This window comes from Ptiloglossa arizonensis, chromosome 11, assembly GCF_051014685.1.
Source record: "Ptiloglossa arizonensis isolate GNS036 chromosome 11, iyPtiAriz1_principal, whole genome shotgun sequence".
NCBI classification, from domain to species: domain Eukaryota; kingdom Metazoa; phylum Arthropoda; class Insecta; order Hymenoptera; family Colletidae; genus Ptiloglossa; species Ptiloglossa arizonensis.
Genome location: NC_135058.1, coordinates 11,622,219 through 11,638,667, shown reverse-complemented (window position 1 = coordinate 11,638,667; position 16,449 = coordinate 11,622,219).

Here is a 16,449-nt window from a genome sequence, read left to right as displayed (position 1 = left end):
CTAAGAAACCCGCTTTCGTGTGAAATCGTGTATCCGGGGCGACGCAACCCGCACACCGATTTTGACGAGTGAAATTCTCCGGGAAGGGTAAATTATTTACCTATCGATTATATTCCTGCGATTGAACTTCTACCTGTTGAGTCTTTGAAAATTGTTCAATAATTTATTCCGCTAACTTCGTTCTCACTGTACACGGTTCCTCTCTCCTCTACGGTTAATATTAATATCCACTCTCGGCGTTACCGTACGTATCTCTTCGGAGATAAATCTGGTAACACCGAGTCGAAAATGTTGAAATCGCTGGTATCGACGCTCCCCGTATTTATAGAGCTGGCGAGTACACGAGTGCCGTTTGTCCCGTCCTCCCTTGCCATTTTATTCGCCCACGTGTACAACGAGCGGGAAAGGTTTCGCTTGGAAACATCGAACCGGACCGATGACTCGTCGCCCCGATAAGAGTGGAGCTCGCTTATCGTTAGGCAAACCGAGAAAAGGTGGCTCGATAAGATACACAACCGTGGCTGGACCGTGCGACGACGATCGTGCAAACGTCGCGACCTGACGAATTTAAACGCGATCTTAGTTTCGCACGCAGCCTCGACCCGAAATTGCCAATTAGCCGGCTATCCTGTCTTCGCGTTGGTTCGCGGCAACACGGAACCGGTCCCGGATAAATAATTGCCAATTCCACGCGGAGGTCGCCCGACGGTCAGGATACCGGTGGCAGGTCATTTTCTCCCATTTACGTGGAAGCGGCGAGCATGGTCCGGTCCAATGTTCGTTCCGGCGTATTAGTAGGACCCGCCAGTGTGTTCACGCTAGGCCTCGTGTATACCGCGTTACCGGATCGAAGATTTCCTACCACTTTCGAAAACCGCTTCACCAGATACCTCAAGGTCGTACCGGCGAGCCTGTCGCTTGGAAACTACTCTAAGGGGTTACGACAAGGTGATTTTTAAACAACGACAAGAAAGTAAGGAATAGACAAGAAGTAGACAAGATTTTCTACTTTCTTTCGGTACAATGGAAACTTTAGAAAAATGTCTCAGTATTTGGAAAATAATTGGTATTCCTCTTAGGAATACCGTGGTGTCGAGGTACTCGATGAAAATGGATCGCTTTTGAAAGATTTGAAAATTCCAAGTAAAACGCTAACCGGTCCAGCGGGGAATGCACGGTATGCGAGATAAACCTCGATATTTGCACATCGAGGCGAGTTTTCGTGAACAAATAAAAACTAAGGGGGCGCGGTCGCGTTAAGCGCCCCGCGGGAATATTACACGTTTAAGCGGAATTCTCAGGACATGTTAAAGGGATTTGCCTCCGGGTAATTGCATAAAAATTTCCCAGCACTTAGGCATTCCGCGCGCGAGTCAGCGTTACATACCGTGGCTCGTGTAACCGTGTTTCGTTAACGTTGAAGCAGTTTCCATCTCGGTGCATTGGAAACGAGCCACGATTTTAAGCAACGCGTTGATAATTTACATATGTGTGTCTCGATTCATCTTCCAACTCGTTCACGCGTGTTTCTCTCTTTTGTTCTGTTTCAGGGTAAGCTCCAAACTTTTCCGGATCGGTTGAGAATTCTTCTCCGTTGGACGATTCTCGAGCGTCTCTCTCTCTCTCTCTCTCTCTCTCCGGTTGAAGTGCACGTAAGCAAAAGCAAAGAATTCGCGGTAGGTTGCATTTTCATAATGGTTGCAGGAAAGTCTAACCCCTTGGGTGCTGATCAACGCGACGCTGTACGATTCCGAGAGGCTGGAATTCTTTTTCGCGTTGAATTCGAGTCACTGATTAATTACGCGATGCATAGTCCGGTGGACTATTTTGATCCTTCGATCCTACGAAATTTAGTAAAATATTTACCGTGAAATTTTTCTTGCACTCGTGGAAGTATTACTCGCGAAAGTAGCTAAGAAAATTGTTTATTTTCCTTGTACGTAGTCCGTAGCACCCAAAGGGTTAACGTTAAGGTACGTTTGACAAAAATCTGGACTTTCGTTCAAGAGTTACATGGATCGATAATTTTAAAATGCAAACGTGTCGGTGGAAACCTGAATTATTTAATTATAAGCGTTCTTCAGATTTTTAAGAATTATTGCAACAGGTGGTATCGCGGAATATTAATTGTTATCGGTACTGTTTGACGAAGAATAAAATTTGAAAGTCCAGGGTATTGTCCACGAGTGGAGACCCTTATGTGATTTTGCCACCCCCTGCACGCCATCGTATATTTGTACGGGGTGCGCACACATAACGCGACGTCAGCCAATGTTTTTGCACTATGGTAACGGAGATAGAGTAGAGGGTGCTGCCCAGCTTATGTTGGACAGGATAATGGAGATTTAAGATGACACAGGATTTGCAGAAAATATCCTGTGCAGCGTTTGCTTTACAGGAAAATAAATGAATAAATCGGTAAATTTATTGGCTTGAAATAATGATCCCTAGGGACACGAAGTAATAACAGTATATGGTAATGTAGCGTTTACAGAGACGAAAGACGAATGTAGCAAATCGATTTAAATTAAAACAATAATAATAGACCAACGATACGAATAATATTGGCAATAGTCTCGATAGAAATTGAGAATTAGAGTATTTTTACATCGTCATCAAGATTCTACTGTTGTACACTCGATAGTTATTTCAGAATTAATCGTTTGGAGTAATAACTCTGTACTTGATTTTCAGAATGTCTAATCGAAGTTAACCAATGTTTCTGTAATCGATTATAGTTTGTCGCGTTTATCAACCATATTCTCCAAACGTTTATAAACGTATATCGTACACTGTACACTAACCGAATAACCGGCCACTGTATCGAAAGGGTTAACCGATGTATGACACGAGGATGAAGCCTGTCGATAGCGAATTCTAAGAGTAAGCAATGGCAGAAAGAATTTTAAGATAGATGTACGACGCTGGGAAACATGCTACCTGTCGATAATCCTAGCCGAGTTCGCTTCCATTTGGTAATGAAAATTTTTCAAAAAGATAAGACGGTTGGAACGTATGTAGCACATCCTATACGTGTAAGACTGACGAGTATTACGAATCTTCCATTTCTAGCGAGCAGCCATTTCAGATGTAATCTGTATTCAGAAATGTATGCATCCTCTGTGAGTTCAAGAATAAGTCTTGTGCAACTGTTACGTGCTCTTTGTAAGGTCATTGAACACGAGCAAGCAATAATCGAGATGAGGTCGAACGAGACTGTATCCGTACAGGGTGTTTCTTAATATATCGGAAGTATTACGAGGATATATTCGGTATCAAAAGCCATGAAAGAAACTTCATTTTAACATACACCCAATATGACCCCGTTTTCAACTCGAAGCCTTCGTGTTTCAATAATATCCTTGTTCATTGTTCGGTCAAGTCATCGATAGATGTGGATTTTCTAGTACCACACGAGTCAGAAATTCTTTTCGATTATTTCACAGTATCTTGCATCTAATCTACGATATTGAAAAGAACATATCGCAATTACCCGAAGATCTGCAGAAAGGCTGATAAATATTCTTCTGTCCGGTACATAAATATATTGGGAAGAACTCGTCTCCAAATTCACAAGCCTATGTTTCTTTCGACAAGTTGACTAACAGGTTTTCGTGAGAATTTAATTAATTTTCGTAAGATACACATTTAATATTTGAAACGATACAAAGTCTTTACAAAAGTCACACCGTCATCCAGTCACGTGCCCACTGGATGTCTGCACAGCGTTACGCATATTTAAGTGTCTTGACTTTAAAAATATTTCCGTGACGATCGAAGCATTAGCGCCATGTACGCATATATGCATAACGCGGCAACGAAAGTGTTGGTACACGTATTTTAGAATGTAAAATGAAACGTGTTTAGGCCAATCGAAGAGACGATCTCGAATATTTGCCTCGAGAGGAAGTGGACGGTGAAAGGTAAAAAAGTTCATTACTCAAAACCAAGGTCGTAAACATTTTCTTCGCGGGCGAGTAGACGATAAAAGATAGAAAAGTCCATTAGTCAAAACCAAGGTCGCGAAGGTCATCATTTCCTACCAATGAAACGTATGACCATTTTGAACATTTCCTTCGCAAGCAAGTAGATGGTAAAAGGTAAAAGAGTTCACGAAAGTTGCGTTTTCTATTAATTGAACAGGTGACCAATTTGAACACTTTCGTTGAAAGCAAGTAGACGACAGAGCACGGAAAAGTCTAGTCCTGGAAACGAACACCATACAAATGACATTTTCTACTAATTTCGAGTCGATAAGGCGAGTTGATAATAGCGGTTGTTTCGTTACACTTGGCATCGGCGCGAGGCAATGATTTCCCGTGTCTCGCGCTTAATTACCTCGTCTGAATTTAATTCAATTTCCGGGTTGTATTGATCATCGACGGGGGCGCGCGGCCACAAGTATACATATAACCTTCGTCAGTTAGATTCATCTCACTTTGAGCTCCTCATTCGAGCGCGTTTATACAAGCCGATTTCAATTTAGTTTTCCCAGTCTCGCGAGAATTCCCCAATCGTGTCGATTGAATAGCTCGGTTCCAGCCCCGGTTGGACTTACCTGATCAAGGGTACACCGACTGGACCTCCTCTCTCAGGCAATGTCCATTTTCGACGTGGCCGCTTGTAGCGCCCTGGACGCTGGCTAGCGTCGTCACCCGTCCTGTTTGCACACTCGGTGGACGCATACAGAAACGAGACGCCTATGAAAGGGGACCCTGTATGGGGTTTGCGAACGATCGGTCAAAGCCTGGAATACGAGGTTTGCGTACCCCTATGACACGGTGGGAATATAAGTAGCAAGGTCTCGTTGAACGCAAGAATCAAAAAGTGATTCGACAACTACGTAATCGAGAAATAATTGTAGAAAAACAAAAACTATTGACTTCGTCAGTGGACTCGTGTTATACGTCACGACTCGTCGATGATCTCTTCTTTATTGGATCGGAGTATCCAATGGACGACCGCTATGGCATTGAAAAATAATTGTACAAAGAAGCAAAAATATCAGCTCCATTTCGGTCAATAGACTCCTGTCAGACGTCACGACTCGTGGATAATCCCTTCTTTGTTGGATCAAGATAATCGATGGGCGTCGCAAGTCCTTAACGACGAATCCACCATAATCCGGGATGAAAATCTTTTGACGAAACTTCCACCAAATTATAGGTTACTCCGTTGCAGCGAAGAAAAGACCATTGACGAATCTTAATTTGCGTCCTTTCGGAAGAGCGATCCTCTTACTCGTCAATTGTTCCCACTATTGGTATATCTCGAGATCCTTGGGTTAATCGCATTCGAGACGGAAAATATTGGTCGTTCGAGGTTACTTAATAGCTACTCTCACCTCGCTATTGACCGTTGACCGGCTCTCTCTTCTGTTCGCTTGGTGTCAGCTCTATCTACCGTACTCGAGGACGAGAAAACCTCAAGTTTTTGGCACCTGGTCTCGGTGTCTCGAACAAGGATGTAAGCTGATGTATTCCGGTGCTAAACCGGGAGTGAGACGTACAGGCTTTTCGAAAGTTTTATCCTGTACCGCGCGGTCGGAAAATCATACGAATAAGCACCAAGGAAGAACAAAACAACGACATAAGTGCAAAAGCAGGTTACAGGAGGCTACGATTCCCGGTGAATGTGTACACTCACGTTCGCGAGAAAAGGATGAAAAATTGGGGTTCAATTCTACCACGATCCACGAACGAGGTAGTGACCTCGCGCGGCCAATATTTTCCGCTCCGAGTTAATCACAACGTTGGCGTTGGAACGCAGGTTACACTCGACGATTCGTGACGAACCGTGTCCACGCGTTCGTTCGATTCGTACCACTGCTCCAATTCTCGACCCACCTGTTCGCACTCGTCCATTTCTACTTTACTATATTCCAACATTCGAGACATTCCGTCTACTTGTTCTCCGATCGTTGCAACACTTCTTATTTCTCGTCCACCATCGCTTTGCACGACTCTTCCTCCCTAGATTTGTCTTTCTTAGTTTCGGAGCTACGATTCAAAGTCGAACAATATCAAACTCTAATACTTTAGTATTCGTATCTCTCGGAAACTGTCAGTTTTAGAATAGATACACTTTTCTACACAACAATTATCATCGTGGTATACCCCTCTAGAAGTTACACAGACGTTTCACTAAGTACAAATATATTTTCTACCATTTTTATATTCAACAAAAGAAAGCCTCGTTTTCTTTATACGTAACTTTAAACAAGTAAATTAGATTACCAAAGATCTACGTAACTTTTAAAACTTCCAATATATACATATATAGAATAGAACGTCCAAGAAGTATAACCATCGCTTTGAAATCTCGTCGATAACTCGTTCTTCCGCTTAGGTTACCGAAGGTAAATATTTGCACGAATTCTTTCTACGGTTTCGATGATCGAGATCACATCCAATAATCCATCGATCGCTAGAGAAATCACTGGTGTCGGTTTCCAATGTTCACGTTTACGTTTGCGACATCGTTGTAAAAGCTTTGGCATCGGCTCGGTGTGTTCCTCCTCCTCCTCTTTTCTCGGTCGCCTCTTTAGTTGGAAGACGGACAGGCGGCTTGTACGAAACGCTTCGTTCCATTGTTCACGAACGGTGCAGCTGGTTCCTCTATTCCCGCATATGCCCCTTCTACATATTCCGTACGATTGCACGCGCATTGTACCCCACCAACATGCATCTCAGCCGACGGTGTCGTGTCACGAGATATATGCGCTGCTTGAGCGTATTAAACGGTGATCCGGGTTGCGGTGAATGCGTGAACGCGGTTAACCATAAAAAGGGATACTATGGAGGTTCGGGGGATGCATCGCGACCGCTGCAGGGGTTCGATTCGCACAATCGGCGCGCGTGTAATGTTTCATTCGCGGAGAGGCAATTGGAAGACCGAAGGTCAAGGTAACTCGGTAAATCTCCCTTCTCGATTCGACGTGTCCCACCAAGGGAATTCTTCTTTCTAATTAACGCAAGTTCCGTTCAAAAAAAAAATGAATTGTAGTCGATACTCCATAAAGAGCTATGTGTATTATTTTTTCAAAGCGGAGTAGGTCTAATTTTGAACAGATTGAGAGTCGAAGCTATTGTTTCACGAATACGTGCAATTCTTTTCACAAACGGAGCGATTTCAATTCTTGAAAAATTGAGTCGAGTAATATTAGTAGGACACGATGTGTTTATTTCAGAAACAGTTACCCTTCAAAACCCCTCGAATCGAACCCATTGAAAATGTTCCACAATATTTTCGACCAACGATCGTAACGCTAATCGTGTAACGCTGTACATTTTCAAACGAGGCGAAATGTAGCGTGTAATATCCACGGTTTCAAAAATGCAGATACAGACGACGTTAATATTCGATTACATTATCGTATAAAATATTCAGGCGAGCGAACGAACTGTGCGCGGCAGCAATCAGTTCGAATCGGGTTGGCATCTCATTAGATCGTCGCGCCGGGGAAGATCTCCTTTCGTAGATTTAAGCAAAATCGAAGAAAGAAGAAACAGTTCCACGGTTCGAAAATACCCTGGATGGTCTTATTTCTTTGATTCGGGCCACCGGTCACGATCCGACGTAAATTCGAAAAATTCCACAGCTGCCGAGACACCTCCGCCTCGGTGGTGCCTATAGCGTGGCCGAAGATAATCAGCACTCAATTTTATTGGAAAGTGAATTGCGCAGGCGGGACCGAAAGAAGCATTGTCCGCTGGAAGCATTTCGGAGCTCGTTTGTTCGTTGCACCGACACTTTCAGCGACGCTTTCGCCAAATTTATGACACGCCCCAATGGATTGAAAAATTATCTATCTTTTATATCGCGATCGCTGCGAAACGTCCCCGATAGAATTAACACGTTACTCGCCATATGTATCCGATTGGACCGCGCCTCTACGCGTTCAAAGCGCGGCGTGTATCCATTTGAATGCGCACAAGTTCGAATTAAAATCTAGAGATTCATTTTCGAAACACAATTAGAGCTCGAAGGTTTAGCACTTAAAATACGGTCAGAGATTAAAAATATATTTCTTGAAATACAATTGAAGCTTAAAGATATATTTCTTACAATACAGGTAAAGTTTAAAGATTCATTTCTTAAGGTACAATTAAAAGTGAAAAATTTATTTCTTAAAGTACAATTAAAGCTTAAAGATTTATTTCTTGAGATAAGATAGATAGAAGTTACAGATTCGTTTCTTAGATTGCAGTGAAACGTTAAAGATTTATTTCGTAAAATACAACCGAAACATAAAAATGTACAGAAACTGGAGTCGATCGGCTTGGCTCTCGAGAGGTTCGTTTCATACTTTCTACGCTCGTGCACTTTGCAGCTGCATCGATGCATCCAAATGAGTGAAAGAGAAGGAAAAATTGATAGCGTTTAAAACCATTCAATTTTGCTCTCTATCGTTCGAATGTGGAATCGATTCGATGATACAGTTCGTTCCAGTTCGATGGTACACCTTGTATATGTAAATCCAGGTTTTATACCGTGTATAGATATCAAATGTAAAATATCGTTAATGAGAATGTTGCGAGTCGTTCTATCCTTCGCAGAGCACTGTTTGCGTTGAAAACACTGAAAGAACTTTTCGTTTGTAACGTTTTACGCACATTCGTATTCGCAACATTGTCGATGATACCGTTTGCACGATTAAAATTAAATGGTTCGCGTTCACACATTCGCGTCGTCTCTTTCGATCGAGAAATCGTCATAGAATATTTCGCTGTTTCGATGCTTCTGTCTCTCCTTTTTTTTTTTTTTTTCGGAGGACGACGGAAAAATGCTCGACTCGATAAATATTCAATGAAATCGAAACTGTCGGATATCGACCGGAAAGAATTGTCTCTCTGTCGTTTTGGCGCATGTGCTTTACATGCGACCAATTATTCCTTTCGAATAAAAAAAAAAAAAAAAAAAAACGCGATAGGAACAAATTGACGCTCGATCTATTACATATTGCTGTCCGTACGATCGATTCTCGACGAATCCACGCGTATCACTGTTCCACTAGCGTGTAATATAATTTCAGATATTAATAGAAATATTTAGCATACGAATGGAGAGTTCGTTGTTTACACGGAGGACGCGTTGTATTATTATTGCGGGTGTGGCGAACATATTTAAAAAGATTTTTTCCAGTTCTCGGAACAACGGTAATTAATTTCTTTTTTCTTGTATTTTCGTGAAGCTTAGTCTCGGAAACATTATCGTAAAGTATTGCAATGAAATTTGAAGAATCAGAAGAAGCATTAGAATCTTACCCTTCTTTACATTTCTCTTATTTATTTCCATACACTCACCATGTTTACGAAAATAATTGATTTTATGCATAAAAGAATCGATCGTTTGTACTTGAAAAAATTCCTATTCTTTCTTAAAGCACGAGTAAATTTATCTAGAAAATTAAAAATAGATCTGTCTTTTAATTTTCTGTATAAAAGATTTCGAAAAATTTGAACCAGGAATTGATCAGATTCTAATTACGAACATTGAACAGTGTTCGAAATATTGAATATTAACGTTCTGACAAAGAAATGGTATTGTTTCATTTTACCGTGTGTATTTTATGCATCGCGAAAGATACGATTTTTGTTTATCAGCTGAACCATATCGGTTTGCGTAACTATTTTCGACATCGCTGATCGATTTCTGACGGCACATTGTTGAATAATGCACGCCGTCAATTTTTTGAAGCTTTCGTGCAATTTAACGCATGTCTCTACCAGTTATGGAATTCAGCCGACTGTCGCTCAATCGAAATTACTGTATTGTTTATTCACCATTTTATTGATATTTGATTGTTCATTAACGGTTGTATTGATATTCCCGATGACCGGCAAGCGGCGTAAAAGTACCGCAAACATCGTTGCCGTCTATGATGCGCACGAAGTAATACAAATCTGTATTTATTCACTTTTCTCGTTGCGATCAATTGTTTCAAAAAGTTGGAAATTTCGTTAATTAATTTTTCCAATGTTACAGATCCCGGAAGCGCGTTTTGTTTCATAACTTTTATTTACATTCTCAGAGAATTGTTTAATGCAAAATATTGTAATATTCTTCTCTGTCGGGTTTACGAGTAATTGAATTTTTTATACAGATTTTTTGTAGAGAAACGATGTTCGATCGGATCAATTTTCCATACAGATCGGGTCACGAGAATAACGGTATGAAAAAACGTTCGATATAATTTTAACTTATTCAAGATTTCTTCGTTCAAATTTTACCTTTACGCTTTAACAATTATTTCCTGGTTCTAAATGTTTAATCTGAAGGATCCTTCGAAGTAGTATCGTGAAACATGTTTGTACTTCTCTTAGTGTCAACTATTATATGAAATACACAAAAGTATTTTTGTACACAGGTTGAGTTTAAAGAGACAGGAATAGCTTTGATAATTTTTAAGAAGAATGGACCAAAGAATTTGTGCACACATCCGATTCGTACTTTGCAAACATTTAAATTACATTCTGCGCATTTTGTTGTTCCCTTAAGCGCAAAAAAGATATTCCAGTGTAAATTGGGAGACTACCGCGAGACTGTCTCCTAATTAGAAAGATTAAATCCCATTTTATTTTCGTAAAAATTAATTACAGTCCCCGCAAGCTTACCACTTATCAAAAGGTTTTCGACCGTAATTTATAAACATAATTGTATACGATTGCATGAAAAGAGGAATTAAAAACGAGAACTACTTCGTACAGATGTTTATTTCCTTTCTCGTTTTTTTTTTTATATTTACCTTTACAAATATTACTCTAATTTAACTACATGATCTTTTCACGACTGACCAAAAAAGCATTCTATTTTTATTCCTTTTATTCGTACACAAGTATTCAACACACACCGTTCCAGTTACAATTAATTCCATATTATTGAATCCATCAAATTAATCGTCCAAATTCTCTATTCTTCTTCTAACGCGATACAAAATTTATAAATCAATTACTTCATATTTACCAAAGGGTGTTGAACCCATCGAAGACATAATAGAACATCGATCGTTCATCGATCGTAACTCTCGTCCTTCTTCCCCAGCGAATTAATCCAATTGTATTTTTAATGTTAACCAAGATAAAAAGGCTATCGCTCCGTGTGTACGCAGGGTATCTTATTTTTACCTCGACTCGACAAAGGATGGAAATAGATCGGCAAGTATCGATCACCTTTCTGCTCCAAAACGACCTGCCGAACGCAACTTGAAAAAAGTTTGTCGTTCGTCTAACGCACACCCAGTGTATCGTTATAATTTTCTTCCGCTTCCGTGACCCTTTCCACCGGATAATTATCTGCCCCCCACGGTTGGTAAATGGATTCGTTATCGTCGATGGTTCGCCACCTGAACGAAATCCGAAGATTGGAACGTTAAATCAACGTTGAGAAATTATGGAGGCACGGGAACCGTGGCGACGGGCAACGATATTTCACATCCGTCGACACGAATGAATTCATGCGGCCCCCGACGAAAGGAAACATTTACGATTGTTTATAGCGGGGCTAAACTTTCTTTCCGCGCTCGTGTCTACCGTCCTGCTATATGCATTTCGCGTCCACGCGTGTAAATAACCAAGAGAATGCCCCCTTTTCAAACAAGCGGGGCCCCCCGCCACATTTTTCATCGATTTATAATTTTCTTCCGGTTTTCTTCGCGATTTTCTAAGGGAGATGGCTACTTTTTCGAATTTACGACCCCCCTTCTTTTTCTTCCGTACGCGCGTGAATTTTAGGGGGAGGGGGGGCTTCGCGTTGCAACTTGGACAAAACAGAACATAACGAAGCGAAAATATTTTTCTCGTTCGTGTTTCCCAATATATATATTTTTCGTCCACGCTGGTAAATAACCGAAAGCGTGTCTTCTTTCTAAAGAAAGGGGGGCTCCCTACCATATTTCCTATCGATTTATATTTTTCTTCCGGTTTTCTTCGCGACTTCCCAAGAAACACGTCTAGTTCTTCGAACTCATGATTCCTCTCCTTGCTTTTTCTTGCGTATACGCTCGCTGAGAAAGAAAGGGGGTAGGGGGGCTATAACTCGGACACAACGAAACAAAAACGAAGCAACTATTTACCGCAACGAGAATTATAATAAAAAGGGCTTGCTCCCTCGGTTGCTCGCGCGGTTCTACCAAGCACGGATAGAGAAAAGAAATGGCGGAACGGTGATTAAAACCGTAGGAGTTCACCGAGAGGGAGTGAGTCTTTTTTTTCTCTGTTTCTTTTTTTTTTCAACCGAAACGCAAAGGACAAGAAAATCTTGTACTCGCTGTTGAAATCTGTGAAGCGCGCGGGTTCGGTCGCGGTCGTTTCGTTTGAAAAACTTGAAACTTCGCCGGAAGTTCGTCATGCTCGCGCAGGAGGGGTGGGGATGTAGATGCGTCGAAAAAGTTTCGGAATTACTTCGAGAGTTACGCCGAGGTAAACGAGAAGAGGAGAGGTATGAATCACGCAATTGGAATGGGCATGTAGCTCGTTTTGTTTCGCCGAAGATTGAAACAAATGGCGGAGGCAAACGGTTCAATGGTTTAACGAGGTGTAACTTTCTGCGACTGTGCATCCTCCGTGAGCGCAGCGACGCACCTGCATACAACGCGAGTGCAGTTTTCTTTGCCAAGTGGAGCGTACAATTTTTCCCTTCCCCTCGCCCGTCCCGTAAATCAGTGGTTTTTTTCGAGCGTATGAGTGCTCGAAAAGTGAGCACGTCGCGCGATACGGTAATTTTTAACGTTGTTCTTGCCACCCGAATGTTTGTTTTATTCGAGGTAAGGGTCCCGTTACGAGAAAAGAGTAAAAAATACGGTAAGAGTAACGTTAGCGAGTACGCGAATACCTGGATGTACGGAACAATCTTCTGCTCGGTTACATGAAAATTTTCTTCGTACCTATACGTCGTTTTCGATTTGGATATACTAAACAATCTTCTACCCCCGATGTATCAAACAATTTTCTTCCACCAGTATATCAAACAATATTCTACCCAAACATGTCGAACAGTTTTACATTCGGATATACGAAACGATTTTCTACCCTAATATGTCAAACTTTTTACCGAAATTTGTCAAACAATTTTTTATCACAATACACGAAACGATTCTCCACCCTCGTATATCAAGCAACTTTCTACCCGTTTATATGAAACAATTTCTACCCGAATATATGAATCATTCCTGTTCGGATAGAGGAAACATATTTCTACGCAAGTATATCGGGCAATTTCTTATCCGGATGTACGGGACTATTTTTTATTCGAATATACGGACCAACTTTTACTAAAAGAATACACGAAACGTTCTTCCACTAGTATATATAAACCAATTTCCTACTATATAAAATAATCTCTAGCTGAACGTACGAGAGAATCTTTACCTCGATATATGAACAAATTTCACCCCGATTGTACGAAACAATTTTCCAAGCGGATCTACAGCAACGAGTACCGATTCGGTTTCTCGTAAGCAATGCTGTAATGGACGTTGTCTTACATTAAATGGATCGCGGACAAAAGTGAAATACATGCTATCTAATTGCAGATATGATTGAGCGTTTAAGCGACTGGAAGAAGCTACGGACAAAAACCGCATTATTACGTACTGCATTGGCAAAGTTACAAATCCAAGAAATAGCGTGAGCGAATCCCAAGTTAGTCCTAAAGTGGTTTGTCCTAAATAGCGGAAAATTACGGGGAGGCATTAAATCTTGCAAGTTCACGGACAGCGGAAACTTTTGCGTTTCTTTCCTCCGACGTTCGTTATTCGTGAAAAAGAGAAAAATAATCGAGGAATATTTTTCTTGCTTAAGCACTGCTACCGGCGATTCCCTAACAAGACTTTTTATTTAATCATCGTAAAAAAAAAGAGAGAAAAGGAAACAAACGAAGAATGTTTCCTACGATTTTCAACTTACTATTTCGCAAGGAATTCTCTTGCTTTGTTGCAGCACCGTTATGTATCGTTAACGATGGAATTTAGCGTAGGTATTAAATAACGAGGAAATACAAACAGGATCGTTCATTTGGAGAATTACACCTTTCCCTATGAAAATGTATTTGCTCGCGTTTCAACAACGCCGCGTAAAACAGCGCGTTTGTATTGGAAATTTTACGGAGGAAATTGTACATCAGCTGAAGAAAATTGGAAACGTTTAAGAGCTGGTACTATCCGCTTTGGCATGCTTTGTTGGTAACTGGAACCGATGACGTAGCAATTCGCGTTTGCGTCGATCCACACGCTCGAGGAACAGCGAGCACTTTTCATTTTTAAAGACAATGGATTTAATTTCATTCCGTCGCGAAATGAATTTCACTAGCCGACGAAAATTGTTCACCGAGTTCCACGAGGGAACCTCGTTAAATTCTTCGGATTTTTTAATACTCACCGTACAAGAACGAACGTATCGCGTTGTCAGTCGTTTCTACAAACGTTAACAATAGTAAAATGCGATACAATAGGTTTTTGTCAATTTCTCTCGATCTACCTAAAAGTTCGAAGGTATAGCAGTTATTTCATTGGCCGGCGAATTCACGAAAGTTTCTATCCCGTTTGAAGTGTTCAAAAGACGCGAAGCAATATTCATGTATTTTCAATTGACGATTATTCCGTATAATTTTACGATTGTCCCGTTTAACCGCAAAGGAAATTTTATTATCTTTTTCGTACAAGTCGCGTTACCTTTGTTTCCGTCTATCGATATACAATTTACTCGCGGCGACAATCGTCTAAGCGGACAACGAGAAATTGTTGCGGGCAATTGTCGAAGACAGCGAGAATGCGATCGATCGTGTCTAATCGTCGTCACGCTGACTTCTCTTCGAACGAGATTAGGGCGACAAACAGCTTCTGTGCGTTGCTCGTGTTATGCTTCTCGAGATATTATTAGAGATACAATGTTACGCTATGCGCATAAATTTGCGTACAATTATCCGCTCGAATCTAATTACAAAACTGGTATCGCATTCTGATATTGGGAATACTTGGAAATTTTCTCGATTCGTATTCAAGATCAATTTTCTTAGACGATGGAATCTCGTCCGAAAAAGAATATCGTTTCTCTCTATCGACTTGTTTCTGCTCGAGAGAACAACCCTTTCTAGAGTGGTGCTCCACTTTCGATCACGAGTAACCAAATAAGACCATTACGTTTCGTATTACTCGTTACTCCACAGATTCGTTCCTCTTTTCCAAAGATTGCTCGAAAAGTGATTGATCGAAGCCTCTCGTGTTCCAAACGACTGTATTCTCGCGCTGGTACCTACAAGTATAGAAAGTAAGTGTGTTTTAATAAAATTCAAACTATTTATCAATATTCCGATCTCGAACGTAACGAATACTTAAGAAAAACGCTATATCGTATATAAAAAATAATGTAAAGAAAAAAGACAATGTTACATTTCAATAGACACTGTCACGATTAGTTTCATCTCCGTTAATGAATACCTCCTTCCAAGGTAATTCGTTTCTTCTTCTTCTTCTTCTTCTTCTTCGCTGATATTTCTTCCGGAAGATTAAGAGATACCTTTGGCTCTTTGGAGAGCAACACAATCCCCAAAGAAAAGCTATTTTTTATACCGCGCGAAGGGAGACGTAAACTACTTACTTTAGGGGCCGACGAAATAAGAAGCACGTGTAACAAATCCTCGTTTGTAACTGTTCTTGAAGTTTCCCGAGTGAAATTTCAACGTAAACTTCTCGAGTCTTTGTTTCTGGCTTCTTGAGTTTCCTCGGATAATTGGTCAACAGGTAAGAGAGCTCGAGACGCGATGGCAGATCCATGAGTGAGTACTTTACGAACAGCTGGAGACGGATAAAATAACGAACGATCTTTTATATGTAATATGTCTGTCTCGTGGCAATAACCGTGAGCTCTCTCAACTACGAAGCAACACCGGCGAAATGTTTCCAAGTATCGAACTTGGAACACGAGACCAATTTATACTAAAAAAAAAAAAAGAAGAAGAAAGTTACTTAATAATTCATCCCTACTGCGCGAGATCGAATATTGAACGTTACACAGTGTACTAAAAACCGATTCGACTGAGTCGAATTTTGTAAAATTTCGGAAACCGCGCAAGCACAATACAAATATTTAATATCCATCCTCACTTTGCCGTGCTCGTTGTAAACCGTGTACCAAAGCGAACGTTACGATCAATTATCGACAGTTTCATACATCCAGGTTACAAACGAGCATTCGGATCCGCCATCGTTCATAATCGAATCTATTCGACGAATTCCTTATTTACATAGTTCGGCCACGTTTTGAGGATTTTGCCCCTATAGGACAAAGCTACTTATATCCGGGGTTCGGGAAGCCGCATCAAGCCGAATCTTCCGCCATCACGTGTCGGAAGGTATTTCCAATGATTTATTTGGCAGACGGGTCGGCTCGGCCTCGTAACGGGCCGTGGCAACCCGACATTATGCGAGGGCGTATATGACTTCGAAGTTTCACG